The sequence below is a fragment of the Papaver somniferum genome, chromosome 3, assembly GCF_003573695.1.
Source record: "Papaver somniferum cultivar HN1 chromosome 3, ASM357369v1, whole genome shotgun sequence".
NCBI classification, from domain to species: Eukaryota; Viridiplantae; Streptophyta; class Magnoliopsida; order Ranunculales; family Papaveraceae; genus Papaver; species Papaver somniferum.
In genome coordinates, this window is record NC_039360.1 from 87,349,716 (window position 1) to 87,369,655 (window position 19,940).

The following is a 19,940-nucleotide window of genomic DNA, read 5'->3' on the forward strand; positions in this document are numbered from 1 at the left end:
TCGATCCAGATCCAGGGGAGCGAAGAAGAAGGAGTAGCAGCAATGTTCACCTGCTACTGCTGCTGCCATTAAAGAGCTTCAAGAACACGAAGAACAGACTCCCCAGGATAGTCTTATTTTCAGCAGCGTCAGCAGCAGAGAAGCGTCGTTCTTCAACAGTTCCAGCGCAGTGAATAAGTGTCGCAGTTTAGCTGCAGTTTTGTGGTATCATTTCTTTCTGGACGTGTTTTGTGAGTCTCAGAACCACTGTTTTATAACTTTTGACTCTTTTAATCATACTTTGAGCATCAAATATATATTTTGAAAACATGATTATTATGATTAACTAAACCCCAACACTGGGATGATGGAGGAAGCCATTCTTTACACATATGATAATTATATTAATTCTTTTTTTGACTACTTGCACTTTTTATTAATTGATTTATGATTTTTCTTAATTGGTTGTGATATCGTATGATGATGTATGCTTGGTCGTAGTGCTTTTGATGCGTCATGCTAGTGATATACAATAAATATTCTAAAAATCTACCTTGGCAAGAATGAGAGTCCTTATGATTTGAGCTATAATTGTTTCGAATAAATATATGAATTGTGTGAATGATTAATGGTGGAATCCTGAGTCCTAGTGTCTCTTGATCCTGTGGTTATGTCATTGTACGCCATAAAGGTTCGCCCCTTTCTTTTATGTCATTGTTCTGTGGTTATCTCTGCGATAATTTCGCACATCATGATCTTCTTTTTATATGAGTAATTCTGCAATTATTTTTTCAGAATTCATAACTTCTCTAAGCTTCTTACTGATAATATCTTTTCAAATACAACCTGTTCCATGGTCTTTTTAATCTATGACCAACATCTCTCCCTTCTGGATCCATTAATCTATAAGCTCCTGTTCCAACTATCTCCTTAATGATGTAAGGTCCATCCCATTTTTTCGCTAATTTTCCACCATTTTCTCGCCGATATATTGGTGTTTCTCGCAGAACTAAATCTCCTGGTTGAAATTCACGTATTTTGACACGTTTATTATATTCTCGAGCTAATCTTCGCTGATAATTCTCCATATGTTGTAAAGATTTTTCTCTTTTTTCTTCTAATTCATCAAGTTTGTTTAAAATTAAACTAAGATTTTTCTCCCAAGCTTCTCTTTTTGTTGTCGGAATAACAACTTCTGTTGGTAACACCACTTCATCTCCGTATGTTAAACAAAAAGGTGACATTCCAGTAGCTTCCCTTCTAGTTGTATTATAATCCATACTGCATTATGTACTTGTTCGCACCATGATATGTGATGTCCTTCCAATTTCTTCTTTAATATATCTGCAATTGTTTTATTTGTTGCTTCTACTTGCCCATTAGCTTGTGGATACAAAGGAGTGGACTTTCCACATTTTATCTTGAATGCATTAAGTAACGTTTCTATATTCTGCCCCTCAAACTGTTTCCCATTATCAGATACCAACTGTGCAGGAATTCCAAATCTGCAAATGATATTTTCGAATATGAATGTAAAGATATCTTTGTCGCGAATATGTTGTACTGCCTTCACTTCTGTCCATTTTGTGAAATAATCTGTTGCGACTATTAAGTATCTTCTTTGTCCAGTTCCTGGTAAAAATGGCCCCACAATGTCTAAGCCCCATTTTCCAAAGGGCCATACACTGGTTGAAGATGACAATGGTGCTCCTGGTGCATGTATTTTCTTTCCATGTCGCTGACAATCTTCGCAACGTCTTGATATTTGTTTTGCATCTTCATGCATGTATGGCCAATAATAACCTTGCATTTTTGCTCTATGTGCCAAAGATCTTCCTCCACTATGATTGCCAGTATCTCCACTATGTAACATTTTCAGCACCTTTTCTCCTTCCTCTCGTGTCAAACATCTGAGTGATGGTCCACTAAAGGATTTTCGTTATAGCAACCCATCTCTTAATTCATAATTCGTTGCTCGGATTTTTAACTTGTGTGTTTACAATCTATTTCTTGGTGTTTCTCCTTTCGCCAAATATGCGTGAAGTTCCATTCTCCAGTCTGCGACATTGTTCATTTGTTCTTCTTTTTCATTATCTATCATCATCACATCCACATCTTCCTCTTCTTTATTTATTGATAGTGACAGAAGTGTTTGTATTTTTATGCATCTCGCAGTTGGATCTGTCATCATGCTTGAGATGAAATCAAAAGTGTCTGCGAGTCTATTATCCTTTCTTGAAATGTGCCTCCATTTTATCTTTGGGATTTTCGCTGATAATTCTTCAACCAGCTTCTTGTATTTCTTCAAGGATGGTTCATTTGTAGTATACTCTCCTTTTATTTGGCGAATAACTAGCTGCGAATCACTAGTGATCCTGGCATTTTCTAGTTTCATTTCTATTGCGAATTTTAAAGCATGTATCACAGCTACATATTCTGTTTCATTATTAGTGGATGCAAATTCCAATCTGAATGAAAAAGCCATCTTTATTCCTTCTGGCGAAATTAAAACAATTCCAACTCCATTTCCTTCTCTATTTGATGATCCATCTACCAATATTTCTCATCTATTTGGTTCTGTTAATAAATCTTTTGGATCTCCATGTTCTTCTTCTATATCCATCATTTCTTCTACTGCTTCATCTTCTTCTAAAGGAAATTCTGCCAAGAAATCCGCAACAACTTGTGATTTTGGTGAAGACAAAATTTCATACTTAATATCAAAGTGGCCTACTTGTGTATTCCATCTCTCTACCCTTCCTGATCTTTTAGAATTCTTCATCACTGATTCAATTGGTACTTTTGTTAATACCTTTATCTTGTGTGCTTGAAAGTATATGCAGAGCTTAAATGATGCATAGACCAATGCTAAGATTAATTTTTCAATCTTTGAGTAATTATTCTCAGCAGTATTAAAAGTTTTGCTAATGTAATAAATGGGTTTCTCCACTCCTGCGTCTACTCGCAATAACACAACACTTAATGCATGCGACGTTGTCGCAAGGTAAATCAATAATTCTTCTCCTGGTTCTGCCTTTTGTAAAATAGTTGTATTCATAAGATGTTCTTTGATTCCTTGAAAAGCCTTTTCACATTCATCACTCCATTTAAATTTTGCACCCTTCTTGAGTATATCGAAAAAATATTTGCATTTGTCTGATGATCGCGAAATGAATCTCCCCAGCGAAGCTAGAAGCCCATTCAACTTATGTACATCTTTTATTGTTGCTGGTGTTGGCATGTCAAGAACTGCTTGCACTTTTTCTGGATCAACCTGTATTCCTTCCTTTGATATAATGTAGCCTAAATTTTTTCCCGATGTAACTCCAATAGTACACTTCTCAGGATTCAATTTAATGTTATACTGACGCATTTGTTCAAGAATCTCCCTCAAGTCTTGTACATGGTCTTTAGCTTCTTTACTCTTTACTAACATGTCGTCCACGTATACTTCTAATGTTTTATGTATCCATTTTGCGAACACCTTCTCTACCATTCTTTGATATGTCGCTCCCGCATTTCGCAAACCAAATAACATTTTCGTGTAACAATATAAACCTCTAGGGGCAAAGAAAGCAGTATGTTCTTGATCTTCTTCAGCGAGAGGAATTTGGTTATACCCTTTGTACCCATCTAAAGATGATACCCTATCATTTCCCGCTGCAGATTCCACCATTTGAGGAATATCGGGTAACGGATAACTATCTTTGGGGCAAGCTTTGTTCAAATCAGTGAAATCTATGCAAATCCTGATTTCCTTGTTTTTCTTTGGGACAATGACCATATTCGCTATCCATTCTGGGTATTTAGCTTCTCTTATAATTCCTGCCTCAAGCATTTTCTGTAATTCTTCTTCTATTTGGAAATGGTAAGTTGTTGCGATTTTTCTTATTCTCTGTTTAAATGGTCTCACATTTTTGTTAATCTCCAATTTGTGGCAAGCAATTGATGGATCTATTCCTGGTATCTCATCCATGTTTCCTGCGAAAATATCTTTATATTCTCGCAACAAGTTGACAGTTCTTTCTTCTTCTTCTATATCCATTTTGGTTCCAATTCTCAACATTAGAGGCTCCTCTACAGTCCCAACATTTATTTATTTTGTTGGTTCTGCGGCAGTGTAACTGTGTTTAGGTTCTCCCATTGGTGTTGGTTCTTTTATTGCTTTTATGGGTTCTTCCCCTTCTTCCGAAATTTCGCTGGGTATTCCTTTTCCTTCTTTTGCCCTTATCATATAAACTCTAAATTCTTCTTCCTTCTTTGCTTCCTTTGCCAATTTTCTGCGAAATTGTTTCTTTTTTGCTTGTTCTTCATAATGTTTTACTTCAATCTGATGACATAATTTCGCATTGTCAACATCTCCTCTAATTTCACCTATTCCATTTGGAGTGGGGAATTTAATACATTGATGCAACGTTGATACCACAGCTTTTATCACATGTATCCATGATCTTCCTAATAACATATTATATGGCGATTCCATATCCACCACACACAATGTTACATATGTTTCGATTTCTCCAAGTGGAATTCGCACCACTATTTATCCTTTAGGTTTTGTTGTGGATTTTCCAAAGCCGTGAACAAAATATGCTGAACTGGACATTTCTTCATCTTTAAATCCCATTCCCCAGAATGCATGATAAAATATTATATCAACTGAACTTCCTGTATCGATTAAAGTTCTATTCAACATCCATTCTCCTGCGGATTCTATTGTTGTATCCTTCTCTTTTCGTGTAATAGGCACTGTGATGACCAACGGAGATGTATGGTTCAAATTTTCTTTTGGTATTTCTTCTGCCATGAATGCAATTTTTTGCTTTTCCCACTCTTTCAAGGGTGATATTTTTTCTACCGCTATAACTTTCTTTCCTTCAAAATTTCGTTTATGTATTCTTCCTTTGACGTTTTCATGAAATTCATTGATCAAGCTTTTTGTTATCATATTACACTCCAATTTTTTGCCATTTTCATTAATTCTGCTCATCTTTCTTTTAACTGATTCACTGATTTATTTAATCACTTTCTTGATTTGAATATTCGCAATCAACAATCTTCAACTTTCGATCTTCAAGTCACTGTTTCTAGCGCCATTCTGTAGTTGCAAGAAATCCTACACTACACCCCTCATATGATTTCATTATTGATTAGCTCATTTTTAGGTTTAAACTCTTAATTTTATTGATTAATTTCTGAGTGTTCTTACAAGAAAGATAAAGAAGTCAAGAATGATCTCTGCTCTGAACTTTCTCTCTCCTATTTACTTGTTTCTTACTCAAAAAATAGATCCCCCCATATTTACAACTCGAATGACTATTTATAAGGAAATACATAATGGATGACAGCTAATCTGTCCTTTATTTTCGGATATGGTTTGCGACATTCTCGCAACCTTACAAATGTTAACTTCACAATCTCTCTAATTTTCGCAAGACTATCACATCTTTCTCATGTTCCTTGCTGACGTTGTTTCTGAAATTATTCTGCGACGCTATTGTGATGTACCATTGATAATTTCGCTGAGACATAATTGTTGCGAGATTCTGATCCTACAACTAATTTAGCATCCACTGTCTTATAGACTGAAAAGATGGCACTTCAAATAGGACTTGTGGACAAGAAAAAAACGAAATTGCTTGTGCAAATGAGCAATAAAGAAATAAGTGATCAAAAATTTCATAATACACATCACACATCGAACAATTAGCATCTGCGACAACTCCAAAATTAATCAAATATTTTTTTAATGGAAAAATATTATGAATACATTTCGAAATAAACAATCTAAATTTAGGCAAGGTATCAATATACTACAGTCTAAGTCATTGCTTCTGCTCTTGAGCAGAACAGTTACGTTGGTTTTCTATAAGAACTTTATAGGTAGATTCGGTTTCCTAGGTTTATTCAAAATAATAAAAATCCTTAGCTAGTAACCACTCCGAGGGATCATCAACTGAATTGGAATAACCTTTCAGGGTTTTTATATACTCAAATGCTAGATTTTATCAAAAGTGTCGATCTGTTAAAAACAAGACTTGGTGCCACTCGGAACTTGATAAACAATCCCTCATAACCGACACCTGGCCTTATGAAACTTACTTACTCTAGTATATATGAACACTTGAGTCTCACTAGAGTGACGGTTTTTTCCATACAAGGTGTAGCTTTGCTTCATCCATAGTTGTTAAAAAAAAACTCTAATCACTGGTACAAAACTATAGGTCTTTAGAAGTTTCCTATATGTGTGTAGAAATCTAGTGGTTTACGTGGCCTCCAAGTCCGCATTTAAAATACAACGATATACTTGGTAGGAAATCGTTAATTAAAAACTAGTACCTAGCAAGTGAAACCCTAACTTATTCCACATGTATGCACTTGCTAACCTTACTCAAGCATCCCTAAAAATAAGTCTTTGAAATATCCAATAATGTGTAGCAATTATGCCTCAAGCATATACTAAACTTTTCGAAAACAAATACCAAAATATGTGCAGCAGAAGTGAAATTTTTTAAGGGGTTTCATAACCAAAATGGGTATGGTTTGGAACCACTAGTTTTTACGCTAGGGTTAACCTATTATGCATCACATAACATGTTAGGTAACATTTTAGTTTCGAAACCTTATCAACATGGTTTCGCAACCAATAATCACAGTTTCGAATCTTTGTTGTCGGGGGTGCTTTTTTATACTCCTCTTACACAACGTATTTGCTTATTTAGAAGGAAAGGAACAAGTTGGTTATTGGTGAAAGAGACAAGATAAACGAAAGTTTTCGAACCGAAAATATCTACTGGGTTTGGGAATTACAAACTCCTAAACTAGTCATCTTAAGTATGCGTACCCGTACGCATACTGGAGGAAGTTTTCGAACCGAACATTTCTGCTGAGTTTGGAAACTTAACAAACTCAAATCCGATTGCTTAAGTACGCATACCCGTACGCATACTTGAGCTGGTTACTTTGTCAAATCGGTCAGTTCATGGACTTAAACATTTAAATCATAAGGAATGCAATCTTTGCAAGCCGTGGCTATAATGTTCATGATTGATTCAAGTGAATCAAACGATTTGGTTTCAATTGTGTTTTCTATAGCAATTGAACAACTCTTTAACTAGTTTCATTTGAGTCATTTGAACTAGTTATGGTTGAGATGAATAAGGTTGATATGAGAGTAATCATATGGCTAACCTCGGTTATATATTTTTGAACCAACATGGTGTACACATTTAGGTATGGTTACATAAACCTAAATGAGGGTACATTTCATTTGTGTGTAACAAGCTAAGTTCGATCTAACGGTTGAAAGATATTAGCTTGTTTGAATCAGGTTTTTCATCTAACGATGATTATTGAATGTTTTGTTACTTGGATTGCAAACCCTGATTTGAAAACTATATAAAGGAGAACTCTAGCAACTGGGAAACCTAATCCCCACACATCCTGTGTGTTACTAGTTGCATAACTAGAGTCGATTCTCCTTTACCCTTAGGTTTCTTCTCGAGACCATGTAGGTTAACGACTTGAAGACTTCATTGGGATTGTGAAGCCAGACCCAACTATTATATTTGTAGTTGCGTGATCTGATCTTGTTGTTTCTATCGTGTTGAGTGCAATTGAAATAATTGGCTCGAGATTTTATATCTCCGATAGGCAAGATTGATAAGTAATCACAAACACTTCGTCTCATCGTTTGTGATTCCACAATAACTTGTTTTGCTAGTCGGTTAAGTTTATTATGAGGTGATTGATAATTCTAGACTGTTCATTGGGAATATAAGTCCGGGTTATCAATTGGTACCTGTTCACCTTGATTTATCAAAAGACGGAACAAAAACTCTTGGGTATTTCGGTGGGAGACAAATTTATTCAGTCTTATAGGCTTTTCTGTGTGAGAAAGATTTTTCTATCAAGTCTTCGACTTTGGGTCTTAGCAACTCTTGGTTGTGGGTGAGATCAACTAAAGGAATCAAGTGCGCAGTATCCTGTGGGATCAGAGACGTAAGGAGCGCAACTATACCTTGAATCAGTGTGGATTGATTAGGGTTCAACTATAGTCCAGTCTGAAGTTAATTGGTAGTAGGCTAGTGTCTGTAGCGGCTTAATACAATGTAGTGTTCAATCTGGACTAGGTCCCGGGGTTTTTCTGCATTTGCGGTTTCCTCGTTAACAAAATTCTGGTGTCTGTGTTATTTCTTTTCCGCATTATATTTTGTTACATAATTGAAATATCACAGGTTGTGCGTTAAGATCAATCAATTAGAAAATCCAACCTTGGTTGTTGATTTACATTGATTGACACTTGAACATTGGTCTTTGGTACCGTTCAAGTTACTCCTCTTATTCAATCGGGCTCGCAGATTTCTATTTGTTGATTGCGGATTGAATTAAAAGTTAGAGATATTAAACTCTTTGATATACTTTACTCTAGATTCAGTCTAACTGTCTAGTTGATTCTCTAGAAAGTATATTAGAGTAAGTCCTCTCAGATTGCCAAACGAATTATTGGGTGTGGTTGTTAGACCCCCGCATTTTCAAGTGGTATCAGAGCAGGCAAACACATTAAAGACCTTGTAAGTCCGTGTTTGTTGCAATTTGTGTTCTGAGGACCTAAGAAGTATCTCGCAAGATAAAGCATATTGACATGCCTTCCACAGATTCTGACTACAACAAAAAACTTGGATTTGCCTCAAAGGATAGCTCCTTAGTAGATTCTTCCGAATCCCGAGGGGAAAACAAGTTTTGTGAGCTCGTGTCAGAATCTGAAGTGAAACTCACCAGATCATTAAAAAAGTGTGTTGACCTTCAAGCCTCTAATTAGATTCTTGAAGAAAAGAATGATCAGCTTATTGATGAATTTGAGAAATCTCTTGAAAGGGAACGTTAACTCTACATTTCATTGAATCTCTCTCTAACCACATAGAACTATTGGTTCGAGAAACTACTCTACAACGTGAAAAGATTAGTTCTCTTGAAGATACTGTGAGAGAAGACTCAATCAGAGAAAAGCGTTTAGTCAAGGCTCATTCATCAGAAATAAACAACTATCGTGTTGAAAAAGAGAAATTTGTTGCATCTCATTAACTTTCCCAAGAACAGTGTGACACCTTGAAAAAGGAAAACTCTGTCTTGATGATTAAGTCATCTTCTACATCTTCTCTTGATACTCACAAGGTTTTACCTAGCGTAAAGAAAAATTCCTCCAAGAAATTACCTACGGTGAAGCACTTGCAAAATTTGCATGTGCAGGCAGAAGTGTTGGGTCAAGAAAATCATGCCTCAAGTCCACGATATTGTTCCTTCTGTGGGAAAAAGAATCACTATGCTCTTTATTGTTTTTCCAGGAGGAAACAAATTTCTAATCTCCATAATTTGCTTCTTTCTACTGTCAATGGAGTAAATCGTCTGAGGACATCTACAGTGAATCTTTTGCCGACAGAAAACCAGAAATCTTATAAAAATGATCTCTCTTCAAGAAATCATCACAGGTTGTATGTTCCTCATTACGGTATAAACGCTTGTGCTGCTAATGAAGACTTTCCCTGTGTTTATAAGACCAAGTCTGGTAAGTCTAAATCAAGAAAATGGAAATCCTCCAAATTCCCTTTTCTAGAACCTATTTTTAGAGGTCTTAGACTCAATCCTCAGAAAAATCCTTCAGATGGACTTTTGAAAGGGTTTATGACTAATTCCTCTGGAATACGTTATAATCAATGGAAAAAGGTAAATATACAAGTAAAACGGTCAAACAACCTGTACAACCCTTCTCCCATGTTTGGTAGTGAGATCACTTCTCACTCCTTTACCTAACTCTAGGTAATCTTATCCTTGAATCTATCTTGAGAGGTACAAGGATGATGACTATGGGAGCCTCAAGATTTGTTGTACGTCATTGTGTGTCGTTTTCTTTTTCCAATCAATCAAAGTTATGAAAGTTTGTTTTATGACTCAGGCGTTAATTTTAAGGATTATTGAGAAATATTTGACAAACATTGTGTTTTTCCTCTTGCTGGATTTAGTTTAAATCCATCCTTCTCCTGAGTACCGTCCGTGAATGTCCATGTCCTACTCCTGTGAGTTCATAGGGTTTCCTTAATGAGAAGTGTCTTCTCTTAATACTTATATATCTTATATAGTATTAATCCATCCCTAACAAAAATTATATGGAGAACTCTGCAAAATCTCAAGAGATTGTGCATCTTGATATGGAGGAAGACACTCAAGGACATGGGTCAATTCAATAGCTGGTTCTAAAGAAGATGCTTGCAAGAAAGGACCATAACTCCTGGATTGATGATTTTGTCAAGGATTTAACTCGTTTTCAAAACGATTCAAAGGTCGAGTTTGCGAATCTCCAACTGCAAATAAACCAACTCTTGGATGGTCAGGACAAAATCCTTTCAAATCAAAATATTCTGATACGAAATCAGGAAAAGCTCATCATGGATTGTGTCAAAGCTAGACAACTTTCTTGGGTTGTTGATCGAAAAGTTTGTGTCATAACTAACGAACATGGAGTGTCTACGGTCAAGAGAGTAAAGGAAATCAGTGATACCTTCTATGATGGATTCATTGAAAGGTGTGAGGTTCTCAAAGAACTTTGTTTTTTTCTAGTAAATCTTCTTTTAAAGAATTTATTTCTTGTTTTTTGAAGAATAACTAGGGTTTGGAATAGCCATTATTATGAGTACATATAGCTATGTCCAACGATTTTCATCTTCTATGTTTTTAAATTTATTTATTTAAATTCTAAGTTTTTGGAAGATGATTTTTGCAATTTTAATCTTTATGATTTTATGTATTGCAAACTGTGATGGGATATGTTGTTTACGTCCGTGAACCTGTGACTGTCTCATACTTGTTCAAAATTTATCTCCATTATGTCGGTATGAATGTATTGATATAAGATAGAATGAAATTTTGGCATTACAAAAGTCAAAGCCTTTTATATCATTGTTTTGATGGAAGAAAAGATAAAACTTTTGTTTACATGGATTAAGTCTATCATATGTCATTGTGCAAATAGTGATGGAAAATATAATGAATCCTTGTCTATTCCTCAGTATTGGTCGATCTCTGATCCACATTTTTGTGCATATACTGTGTTGCTCCGTAAGGTTTCTTGTGTTTGAGCATAAATGATTGAGTTGATCATTCTCTTATGATTAACTTAGTTGTTGCTCCGTAAGGTTCCTTATGTTTGAGCATGACCAACTAAATTGATCATTCTCTTTTGGTTATTTTAGTTGTTGATCCATAAGTTTTCGTATGTCAAGCATGACCAATTGAATTGATCACGTTGTGGTTAATTTGGTTGTGTATTCCAATTAAATTAATCGTGGGGTTTCTTGTGATTAATTTGGTTTTATTTTTTCGATTGCATTAATCACGTGTTCTCTTGTGGTTAATTCAATTGAATTTTGTGGATTCAAATTCATGTTTTCCTGTGATTTGAGTTGTCCAAAGAAATCCTTATTTTCTTGTGAAAGTAAGGTCGCCTTTGTTGTTCCTTCGGGGATGACATTTAATTGGGAGAGTTCATTTTGAACTTGTGCTTAATTTCCAAATCTTTATGGGGAGTGTGGCTGTGGAATATTAGGGATTATCTTGTATCTTTATTAACTCCTTTATGAATGCATTTAGCTTCGGCTTTATGATGGCATATAAATAAGTTGATATGGTATTCTATTTTAGTCATGAAGTATCTCCGTGAAAATTTCATGAGGATCCCCCTAATTTTTGGACCTTTGCCAATTAATATTAACAAAACGGGGGGAGAATTAATGTGTAGTGTGATGCTACAAATACATATGGTTTATGGATCATCATGTAAGGGGGAGTGGTTTTCATGTTGAGATGAAGTATTTACTAAGGTGGAGTGATACATATCACCATAGTATTGTTGTCAAAGTTGTGATACAATTGAACTTTGATGCTATGTAATAATACTATGACGCTGTATAACAATGATTGAGAGCATTTTGTTTTCTCATTGTTATTGCTACGGATCTTCAACAACTGTGATGTTGAACTTACAACCTTTAGGATCATGGAGTACTTGGAAGTGACGAAGATTTCGAGTCGCGTTGAAGATTCCAAGGAGATCAAGCATTTGGATGAGAAGCTACAATTTCTATCTATTTTGTAATCCATATGTATTGATAGTTTTGTCACTGAAATTGACAAAGGGGGAGATTGTTAGAGCACTGCTCGGTCGAACTCGCATGCGTTGCTATCTCAAGCATGTTTGTCAATGTTAGTGATCAAAACTATAAGTCTTGATTTCTAGCCTATTTATAGATGTCTCGGACTAGGACATAGACAATGTAGTTGAGCTTAGATCTCACAGAGTTCATTATTTGAAGACGAAGAACTACTAAGGGGAGCTTGTGGAACTTCTTCGACAAAAGGTATGTCGAGACTTGAACTCATCTATCACTTGGAAAGTCTATTTATACTATCTCCTATATATTGAGACATATGTCGTGTTAAGATATAGTTTTCTCTATACACATTTGAGATTTCGAGCTGAGTATATATCGCTTACATATTTCTCGAAATATGTGTTGGTAAGCTTTCGCTTCGACCAAGTTCATCTTATATCATGAGAAAATTGTCGAGTAACATCTTACATGTTTTGTGTGATACAATCATTTGGTGTAAGACTTGAAATGTTTCGATAATGATTATTTCAATATCTTGAAAATTGCTTTGATGCTAATAGTGTGTGAAAACGTCTATTGTCATTATAGAAGAATGTTTCAATGATTGAAATAAAGAGTTGAGAATGTAACCATGTTTGGATATAAGCATATAAAGTGTGTTCGCACATTAGTGTATAAATCCACAAACTGGGAGCCAAGAGTATGCATATGTGTGTATACAAATTGGTGAAGGAGACAAGATAAGTGTCCGTACCCGTACGCATACTGGCAGAAGTTTTCGAACCGAAAATATTTGTTGCGTTTGGGAATTACAAACTCCTAAACTAGTCACCTTAAGTATGCATACCCGTACGCATACTGGAGGAAGTTTTCGAACCGAAAATTTCTGCTGAGTTTGGAAACTTAACAAACTCAAATCTGGTTGCTTAAGTACGCATACCCGTACACATACTTAAGCTGGTTACTTTGTCAAATCGGTCAGTTCATGGACTTAAACATTTAAATCATAAGGAATGCAATCTTTGCAAACCGTGGCTATAATGTTCATGATTGATTCAAGTGAATCAAACCGATTTGGTTTCAATTGTGTTTTCTATAGCAAATGAACAACTCTTTAACTAATTTCGTTTGAGTCATTTGAACTAGTTATGGTTGAGATGAATAAGGTTGATATGAGAGTAATCATATGGATAACCTCGGTTATCTATTTGTGAACCAACATGGTGTACACGTTTAGGTACGGTTACATAAACCTAAATGAGGGTACATTTCATTTGTGTGTAACAAGCTAAGTTCGATCTAACGGTTGAAAGATATTAGCTTGGTTGAATCAGATTTTTCATCTAACGGTGATTCTTGAATGCTTTGTTACTTGGATTGCAAACCCTGATTTGAAAACTATATAAAGGAGAACTCTAGCAACTGGGAAACCTAATCTCCACACCACTTGTATGTTACTAGTTGCATAATTAGAGTCGATTCTCCTTTAACTTTAGGTTTCTTCTCGAGACCCTGTAGGTTAACGACTTGAAGACTTCATTGGGATTGTGAAGCCACACCCAACTATTATATTTGTAGTTGCGTGATCTGATCTTGTTGTTTCTATCTTGTTGAGTGCAATTGAAATAATTGGCTCGAGATTTTATATCTCCGATAGGCAAGATTGATAAGTAATCACAAACACTTCGTCTCATCGTTTGTGATTCCACAATAACTTGTTTCGCTAGTCGATTAAGTTTATTGTGAGGTGATTGATAATTCTAGGTTGTTCTTCGGGAATATAAGTCCGAGTTATCAATTGGTTCCTGTTCACCTTGATTTATCAAAAGACGGAACAAAAACTCTTGGGTATTTTTGTGGGAGACAGATTTTTTCAATCCTATAGACTTTTCTGTGTGAGACAAATTTGTCTATCAAGTCTTCGACTTTGGGACGTAGCAACTCTTGATTGTGGGTGAGATCAACTAAGGGAATCAAGTGCGTAGTATCCTACTGGGATCAGAGACGTAAGGAGCGTAATTGTACCTTGAATCAGTGTGAGATTGATTAGGGTTCAACTATAGTCCAGTCCGAAGTTAATTGGTAGTAGGATAGTGTCTGTAGCGGCAATGTACAGTGTGGTGTTCAATCTGGACTAGGTCCCGGGTTTTTTTTTTTGCATTTGCGGTTTCCTCGTCAACAAAATTCTGGTGTCTGTGTTATTTATTTTCCGCATTATATTTTGTTATATAATTGAAATATCACAGGTTGTGCATTAAGATCAATCAATTAGAATATCCAACCTTGGGTTGTTGATTTACATTGATTGACTCTTGAACATTGGTCTTTGGTACCGTTCAAGTTACTCCCTTATTCAATTGGGCTCGCAGATTTCTATTTGTTGATTGCGGATTGAATTAAGAGTTAGAGATATTAAACTCTTTGATATACTTTACTCTAGATTGAGTCTAACTGTCTAGTTGATTCTCTGGAAAGTATATTGGAGTAAGTCCTCTCAAATTGCCAAACGAATTGTTGGGTGTGGTTGTTAGACCCCCGCATTTTCAATATTCATCTATAATGATTCTTTGTTGAAATCGGAGTAGGAATTATTTGTGAGATGAATAATAATCTAGACTACTCTCCGGGAGTCGTAAGTACCAGATTTTTAGATTTGCTAGACTTTGTCTATAGCAAACGATTTCCTATCTCACATTGATCTTTGATCGAAACAGAAATCACATATATGATTATTTGTGGGAGGCATATTGGTTTAAAGTCTTCAATTGAGTTGAAGCAACTCTTAGGCTGTAAAGGACGTCAACTAAGGGAATCAATTGCGCAGAGTCTTACGAAATTCAAGAGGCGTAAGGAGCGGGACTATAACTGAATTATTGTGACGGTGAATTTGATCTCAACCATATTCCAGTTCGAAGTTATTTGTAGTGGGCTAGTGTCTGTAGCGGCTTAATACAGTTTGGTGTTCAAATATGGACTAGGTCCCCGGGGTTTTTCTGCATTTGCGGTTTCCTCGTTAACAATATTTCTGGTGTCTGTGTTATTTGTTTTTACCCATTATATTGTTTATCTTTATAATAAAAATATTCCAGGTTGTACGTAAATCAATCAAAGTAGATATGTCTATCGTAATTGTTGGATACGACTTGATTGATTTTGGATATTGTTCTTTGGAACGGTATAATTAATCAGGTTCACGGACTTGTCTCCGAATACATATTGATTATGAGAGAAAAAGATATAAACTCTTCATATTGAAATTCATTAAGTTGTAACTCTCAGAATTGTATTTGAGTTTAGTCCATACAGATTGCCAAAGTAAAAGTTGGCGGTATTTGGTAACCCCGCATTTTCAGAGGCAGCATGTGGTAACATTGATCACCATTCAAAATTTTGATGTTATGCTCTTTTTCCTTTGACTAGATTTTTTCTCATTGAGTTTTACTTAGTGCAATTTATTTAGCATGATGGTCATCCAAGGGGGAATTTATATATTCGGTTGTTTGGTGCATCCCAGTATAGACCAGGTCAATATGTCAGACTAAATCAAGATAATCAACTTCTAAAAATATGTATGTCGTTCTGCTCCACGTAAGATATTATCATAAACATGTAACGTATCGATAAATTTATTTGTTGTTCACTCATCAACTACTTTTGCAGATCATTTAAAGAAACTAGCAGTCCATATGCCACAAGTATGCAATATGTTGAAGAATAAGACAAACTAGACAAGAGTATAATTCGAATATAATCCGTTTGTGTAACAAAAATAAAAACTTCACCAACTAGCAGATTTGTTCACAAAAACATGTCAATCTTAGGCGATCGAGAAGTTCGCTCATCGAAATAGAGAAGTCACGACTTAAAAATTTACAAACAAAGATTTGATTGAAGCGTTTATTAGAGGAGCGCCAACACCAATGACACATTTATTACATTGTTATCGTGTTACACTCTTTTTCGTCAAGGTTTTGTCCCGCAGGGTTTCATTGTCAAGATTTTAACGAGGCAATATACACGTGTCCAATTGTACTCTTAATTTCCCCTTCAATCAGGTTTTGTCTGTTTGGGTTTACTTGGTAAGTTTTAACGAGGCAATTAGCTTAGATACAATGGTCATCCAGGAAAAGTGTTATAAACTAATGTTTATCACTTTGATAACCACTTTAATAAGACCCTGTTACTTGAGGACTATGCTTGTAAACTCTAGAAGTAGAACCTTAAAGCTTTATAATGGAATATACATTAATTATTAAGTTATTCCTATCTTTCTTTCTACGTTGGGTTTCCTTCTTTATTCATATCAATAACAACTACATATTGGTAAATTGCATTATGACACACTCTCAAAAAATTATTATATTTGTCGCTTTGTACAGTATTATTGGTTGTTTGGATCCTCTAAAAGTGATCATTAAAGCTAAGGGTCCAAAAAATGTTGAGCTATGACTTTGGCTATCAAATTGACTAAAATTGCTCAGTTGACTAAAAAAAATCTATAACTAACAAATTATTCACTGTCTGCGCATGCAAATAGAAAATGAGTAATTTTTTTCTTTATTTAGTTCTTTCTAATATGTCATGGAATCTCAATCCCAGGATCAAAACGATCAATTATTTAGTTCACCATCTTCAATATCACCAAAAATGACAGCGTGTACAAAAGTTACTATCACCACAAGTCCTTCAAGAAACTATATTAGTGGCATTACAAACTTCTCACTTCTAAAAGTTGCAACACCCACACTAACAACATCAACAACTAAATCAAACCCTTGAGTGACAACACATATATTCTTCGACCGGAAATTTATAGTTTTTTACTATTTAAACACCCACCTTCCACACCCATGTAAATAAAGTTGTTTTCGATTAAGACTCAATATTTTATTTTATATCATAAATAATACATCTTAAATTTAACCAAACAAGACTACCAACATCCTCAATTCTAAACACACGATCATCATCCCGATTTTCCAACATTATGAGTGTCCTTATAATCACAGTCAAACCATCGGAACCTTAAATTTACTAATAGAAAATAATGTTTATCCAACCAATTTTTATTTATTTATTACCACAATAAATCAATTGGTGTTATATAAAATTGAATAAAGCAAAAAAGAATCTACAATAAACTAGTTAGAAGCTTGACCATTAGTTGGGCCCCGACACATTTTTATATAACTATCCCTAGTCTGAGAAAGATAAAATTACATTTCTTAGCATGGACATCAAACTTAGATAAGTGGTTATTTAGAATTTTCAGGAAATCCACAATGTGATTGCAGAGTTCACCAAACATTGTGATGCCAATGTATTAAAACCGAACTCTTGAGCTGAGCATTTATCATGTTACTTCTTGTGTTTTTATTCTAGAATTTTTGTAATTCAAATAATGTACTTGAAATATTTATTCTCATCCTTCTATTGATTTATTCAACCCCTAGCTCGAATTAACCATTTTTTTTAGTGAAGCCTAATTTATATCATTGTTACACATATTTGAAGGTATATATTTTTGCAAACTGTTAAAACAATGGTTTTGATCCATATTAATGGTCAATAAAGACCCTTTTGACTCTATTTATCACTTTCACAAGAATATATACCAAAAACGTTTTGTATATTTTTTTGTAAGAAAAAGTAACGCAAACACCTTACTGGCAGATTACATCCCTAATATCACATTTACGAGGATAATTACACAGATAAGTCTCATTAAGAACAACTAGTTCATGTGAGCAACATAATTTCACATAGATAATCGAGAAGCTTAAGCAAAATTGAGAGTTAAACACCCTAATAACTCTAGAGTTACAACAATAAAGAAAAATACCAATGTCAATACGACCGATTTGAAAGAACTGACTTCTTTAGAACTTACTAACACACTTTCAAAACACATGAGAGGCAGGACCATACAGTGATCCGTTTCGAAAAGAATACAAAATAAGAATACTCATCAGTGATATAGTCTTACTGATTTCTCTTCGAATCAGATGTATGTCCGTTGATTTTGGAGTTATATTTGTAATTGTTGTTGATGCTATTAATTTTACAGTTGTAAAGGAAGGATACAAACAAGATAAAACTAAATTCAAGAGAAATGGGTTTGCAAATGAAGTGTGTATGTGAATCATCGAAACAAGAGAGATTTTCTATGTAAACAAAGAAGAACTAACATCCGCATGAATCAATACCTTAAAAAAAAATTTGAACCCGAACTAATTGAAACTTATACCCAAAACAAAAAACATAAATCCAAATGAAACACCAAAGGTGAGAAATCAACAAAAAAAAAAGGGGAATTACAAATTAGATAAGGTTTGCTCAGATCTGTCCCCCGGGAGCCGCTCTGAGCAAACAACCCTAGTTTTTTTTTTTAACTAAAAGAAAAACTTTTCAACCCGTTAAAAAACCTTTCTAAGTTCGACTTCAGTACAAACACACAATTTTGTTTAAAATTTTTACAACAAAAGACGTAAAACAAACCAAGCCAAACTTAGACGCACCTTTTAAATTTTAATGGAATAATTGATACCTTAAAAAAGGAAGAAAAGTGAATCTACGAGGGATAACCCAAACATCCAATTAAACCAATCACCAAATTACAAATTTCAAAGAAAATCATATCCTAATCATCTCTTCCTAGTTAAACGAGACTTGAGAAATAGAAGAATCATCAAATTGTTGTAAGAAGAACTCCATAACCTCAAGGTACGTTTCATGTTACAAATGGTTTCGTTGCTTGGTTTGCTTATTCCTCTATGAATTCGAAATTTTATTCTCTTCACGGTTCCCAAATCACAACTTAAGATAACAATAGCCACAACTTCTTACTTTTTCCACGCAATTCGTCGAAGCACCAAGCATTCAACTGAGATGAAACATCCATATTTGCAGTCCAATTAACACCAAATGAACTTAAGAAACAATGCACTAAATATATAATTGATATCATCAGCTTCATCTCAACACAATAGACATACGGTCGATCGAGATCCGAGCTCCCCTAAATTAAAGTATTAGACGAAAAGGTTAAGACCTATGTAGAGTTCACCCGACCAGAAAAGACACCTTTATACGGTGGTTTAGGAATACAAACCTTATATACATCGAGCCATTTTCTTTTTTGTAGTTTTTTTAAGCATAAAAAAATCTAATTTTAGGAATGAAACCCTTATATACAGGAGGCCAATATTTTTTCTGAAGCGTAAGAAAACATGTATAGTATCTCCGTCTTTATCAAAAAAATATTATCACTTTTTTATTTTAATATAACAAGACTACATAAACTAAGCCATTTTTTTCCGAAGCATAAGAAAATATATATACTACTTCGGCTTCTGGAAAAGAAACACTATTAGGCGATAGTTCTCTTTCCCTGGAAAGAGAGTATTAGATTAAAACATGATTATAAGTGATGATTTACACCCATAAAGTTACTGGTTACGAAGGATGACATCTGGAGCTAGAAACTTGCGTCCATTTGTTTTTCGGATGCCACTGTACTTGGCCAATTTGGAGAAAGCTAAGGGATAGGTTTGGTGTGCAGTTTGACCTTGAACCTATCTCTCCAACTTTTTTTCAGAAAAATTTGCTTAATTGATGTTCAATTAGGAGGTATGAAATGGAAGGATGTTTGTCCCTTTGTCATTTGGAGTTTTTGGATACACAGGAACAAATATTTATTTGAAAATGTGAAATTTCATGCTCCTTTAGTCCTTGGTAAAGCACTGCAAAGTGCTAGAGAGTTTCATTATACAGAAGGCTATTATTGGGGGGGGGGGG